General features: G+C 43.4%; 1 pseudogene; it reads right to left on the bottom strand.

The window, feature by feature from the left end:
• Positions 1-1,320: 1,320 nt before the first annotated feature.
• Positions 1,321-4,399, bottom strand: LOC121025640 (calcium and integrin-binding family member 2-like; annotated as a pseudogene).
• Positions 4,400-4,995: the final 596 nt, after the last annotated feature.

Consider the following 4,995-nt stretch of genomic DNA (forward strand, 5'->3'; position numbering starts at 1 on the left):
AACTTTCTGTACAGCAAAGAAACCGATCAACAAAATGAAAAGGCAACCTTCAGAATGGGAGAAAATACTTGTAAACCATATATCTGATAAAGGGTTAGTATTAAAAATGTATTAAAAATGCCTACAATACAACAGGAAAAATAAATCCAATTTTAAAATGGGCAAAGGAACTAAATACATATTTCCCCAAAGAATATGTACAAATGAAAAAGAAAAAATAAAAAAAGAATACATACAAATGGCCAGTATACGAAAAGCTGCTCAACATCACTAATTATCAGGGAAATGCAAATCAAAATGACAATGAGATACCACCTCATATCTGTTAAGGTGGCTATTATCAAAAATATTTATATGTAACAAGCGCTGGTGAGCATACGGAGGAAAGGGAACCCTTGTACGCTGTTGGGAATGTAAATTAGAATAGTAGCTATGGAATAATTCCTCAAAAAATTAAAAATAGAACTACCATATGATCTAGCAATCCCACTTCCGGTATATATTAAAGGAAATAAGGTTCCTATCTCAAAACGCTACCTGCACTCCCATGCTCGCTGAAGTATTGTTCACAATAGCCATGATACAGAAGCAACCTAAATGTCTGCTGATGGGTGAACGGATAAAGAAAATGTGCTATATACAAACAATGGAATATTATTTAGCCTTTAAAAAGAAGAAAATCTTGCCATCCGCTGGAATATGGATGAACCTGGAGGATATGATAAGTGAATTAGGCAGACACAGAAGGAAAAATAATACATGATCTCCCTTACGCAAGGAATCTAGTCAAACTCATAGAAGCAGAAAGCAGAGTGGTGGTTGGCAGCCACTCAAGGGAAGGATAAATGCAGAGGTATTCGTGAAAGAACACAAAGTCTCAGGTGCACAAGATGAAACAGTCCTACAGATCTACAGTGCAGCACAGTGCCTGTGGTTTTTGTTCCATTTTGTTTTATGGGGACATGAAAGTGCTTTATTACCAGAAGTTCACAAATGTGTGGCCAGCACACACCAGTGAGAATTCCAGGTCTTGGGGAGGGTGGAGGAGAAGGGGTGCCCAGGACTCAGAGCTAGGGACAGGGACAGAGCCCTTGGCCCACTCTCCTCACAGCTTCACGATGGGAGGGTTGGGGGAGACGGAGACCTGGCGGACCGGTGTGCGGCCCAGCTGTGGGTTTGAGAGAAAGACCGCATAGCTCATAAAACATTGTCCTCTTTCATTTTTCACTTTTCCCTGCGCGACTGGGATGCCTGCCCAGCCCTTGGACACGTGGGCATCCCCTGCCCCATGAGGTCTCTGCCTTCCCCTCCCAGTGGGGCCATTTGTGACAGGGAGAAGACCAGGGTCTGGGGAGCTGGAGTGGGTGGGGACAGATAGGAGGCCTTTGGAGGCCCTGGGGTCTGGGAAGGTCCCTGCTCCTCACACTCCCCTTCCCTGGGTAAGGATCTTTTGCTAAAAGGGCCCAAGGAAATGTTGGTGGGAATAACCCCAGAGGCCACAGCCCCTTCTCTGGGCAGCTTGGAGGTCACACTTGTGTAGACAGCAGCAGAGCCAGATGGTCAGCTTCTGGGCCACCACACCCTCAGCAGCGTCCTCAGATCCGGATGTGGAAGGTGCTGAGGAAGTCGCGGGCCTTGGCAATCACGTCCTCAAGGTCCACAAAGTCCAGTTTACCATCCTTGTCCAGGTCGGCCTCCTCGATGATCTTGTCGCAAATGAGCATCACCTCCTCCTCGTCCAACTCCGACTGGGTGAGCCCGGCCAGCTTCCGCTCCAGATCCTCCTTGCAGACGAAGTTGTAGGTGTTGAAGGAATAGTTTGCCTTGAGCTCCCGGAGAGCCAACTCGCAGAGCACAGAGGACATACCCACAAAGTTGCCGAAGGTGCGGTTCCCCCTGCCATCCTCAGTAAAAGCCTCTACGATCCTTTCCTTGAATGGGTCCTCCCAGAGCTCCGGCATCACGATGACGAGGCTCATCCGCACATGGACGACGGGGCTTTTCCGACAGTCCACTGGAACGGGCTGGGGGCCAGCTGGTAGAAGCGTGCAATTGCGCCTGGAGCGTGAGGATGTCCTGCTCACTGAAGAAGGTGCAGTCCCGTTGTAGTCCAGCTGCTCCTCCGTGGAAGTGATCTGCTTGTGCTGCCCAGGCACCAGAGCCTGAGCCCCGCCCACTGCAGACCCACCCGGCAGCCCCCCCCCCCCCGCAGCATCGGGGGGTGGGCCCACGGCCACACCTGTAGTTTAAAAGACCGCAGCATATATTTAAAATTTTACTAAGAGGGTAAATCTTCTATTATGGGTTCTTATCACACACACACACACACACACACACACACACACACACACACTAATAAAGGGAACAAGAGGAAACTTTTGGAAGTTATGGGTATGTTTATGGCATAGATTGTGGTGATATTTTCATGGCCATATACTTATCTCCAAACTCCTCAAGTTGTATATATTAAATACACACAGCTTTTTGTATGTCAACCATAACTTAATAAACTGGTGGTGGAAGGTGGGGGTGGTTGAGTGATCAAAGGAGCACAAAGAGACACTGGACACCTGAAGGATAAGGAAAGGAGTGGCAGAGTATGGGGGTAGTGGACACAGAAAGGAAGTGAGAGGATGCCAAAAACAAATGGTGTCTGTTGCTTTACCATTTTTCCAAGGTGTATCTTTTTTTTTTTTAATTTTCTCATGTTTATTTATGTATTTTGAGAGAGAGACAGAGCATGAGCAGGGGAGGGGCAGAGAGATTCCCAAGCAGACTCGATTTCATGAACCCTGAGATCATGATCTGAGCTGAAATCAAGAACCTGAGATTTAACCCACTGAGCTACCCAGGTGCCCTTCCAAGGTATATCTTAAAGCAGGAACAAGAAATAGAGTTTCTAAACTGAGATCTATGGATATATTCTCAGAAATCAGTGAAATCTTTGAAATTTCTTATTGCTGATGGGAATTCTCATTGCAATGGGAATCCTTTTTTTTTCTTTTAACATTTTCTTAGATCGAATTTATTCTTATTTAGTATAAATCACTTTTGAAGACTTGTACATTTTGTATCTGTACTAAACAGTGATATAAACAAATCTTTAGGCTACTGAAAATAAACTTAAAAAAAATACAAAGCTCCCCATTCCCCACCCTCTCCTCAGTCCCTGGAAGCCACCATTCTATTTTCTGTCTCTACCCACTGATAATCTTTAACAGGTGCTTTAACAAGTTATGAAAACAAGAGTTTCTTCTGCAGCAAAAAAATATATAGAATGGCTTCTTCGAGGACTTGTAAATAAGGAAGATAAAATAATATATATCCTCTGAGAAGTAAACTTTAACCTCAACACATAAATATTCAATAAAGTCATGCTGAAGAGTGAGAATGCCCTCTAGGTTATGATTGGTCATCTCCTTTCTACCCTGGCTCTCTGTTCCAGCCATACTGGCCTTCTCTCTGTCTTAAATCATACCTGGCTCTTTTCCAACTCTTACTGAATGCATAAAACAATATCTGAACAAATGGTAAGGTATTCTTTGATGGAAACACTAGCTATCATAAAAAGTCATTTTCCTAAAATTAATATATAATTCAGTAAAATATTCATTATGATCCCAACGAGAATTTTTAAGGACATATAAAGTCCATGTAAGTCCAAACACCCAATCCTATAAAATTATTAAAGAGAAGATTACAGTATATTTGGGAGGGCTTATCTTAGATATTAAACATACTATAAAACCACTACCATCGAAATACTATAGTTTGGCACAGAAATGTTCAAATAGGGGTGCCTGGGTGGCTCAATTGGTTGAACGCCCAACTCTTGATTTCAGCTCAGACCATGATCCCAGGGTCATGGGATCAAGCCCCACATTGGGCTCCACTCTGAGTGTGGAGCCTACTTAAGATTCTCTCTCTCTCTTCCTCTGCCCCTCTCCCCTGCTCTCTCTCTCTCTCTCTAAAATTAAAACAAAATGTGCAAATAAAGCAGCAGAATGAAGTAGCAATCCCAGAAATAGATTCCAGTAAATACATTAAAATATAGGATAAAGGCAACATTCAAATTCAAGAGGAAAAGAATAGTGTATTTGTTAAATGGTACTGGCACATGTCTATATAGGTTAAAGAAAATAAAATTGAATCCCTAGCTCACACCATATCCAAAACTAAATTCCAAATGGATTTAAGATTTAAATGTAAAAAACAGTAATGATAAAAACCAAACAAAAACAAAACCAAAAACAACAACAACAAAAAAATAGAGTAAAACCCACAGAATGAAATCTCCCTGTTGGACATTACTGCCATTAATCTCCTCAGCAATCTCAAATATCCTTTGGAAAGCCCTGCTGTTGACATCACCATGGCCATGGGGAGACCTTCTGTTCATCTCCATAAGATACCAGTCATCACCAGAATTCAATGCTTGGGGCGCCTGGGTGGCTCAGTCAGTTAAGTGTCCGACTTCAGCTCAGGTCATGATCTCATGGTTTGTGAGTTTGAGCTCTACATCAGACCTTGCACTGATAGCATGGCGCCTGCTTCAGATTCTCTGTCTCCTCTCTGTGCCCCTCCCCTGCTAGTGCAAGATCTCTCTCCCTCTCTCTCTCTCTCTCTCTCCTTCTCTCTCAAAAATAAACATTTAAAAATTTAAAAAAAAAAGAATTAAAAGCTTGATGAATGAGCTATTTTTATTTTTTATTTTTTTTTCAACGTTTATTTATTTTTTGGACAGAGAGAGACACAGCATGAACAGGGGAGGGGCAGAGAGAGAGGGAGACACAGAATCGGAAACAGGCTCCAGGCTCTGAGCCATCAGCCCAGAGCCTGACGTGGGGCTCGAACTCCCGGACCGCGAGATCGTGACCTGGCTGAAGTCGGACGCTTAACCGACTGCGCCACCCAGGCACCCCTTGATGAGCTATTTTTAAAGGGTGATGTCTATCATGTAAAGCAGTTCTTCATTGTCTTTATATTTAATGACAC

This window comes from Herpailurus yagouaroundi, unplaced genomic scaffold, assembly GCF_014898765.1.
Source record: "Herpailurus yagouaroundi ecotype Mexico unplaced genomic scaffold, PumYag 67690, whole genome shotgun sequence".
Lineage (NCBI taxonomy): Eukaryota > Metazoa > Chordata > Mammalia > Carnivora > Felidae > Herpailurus > Herpailurus yagouaroundi.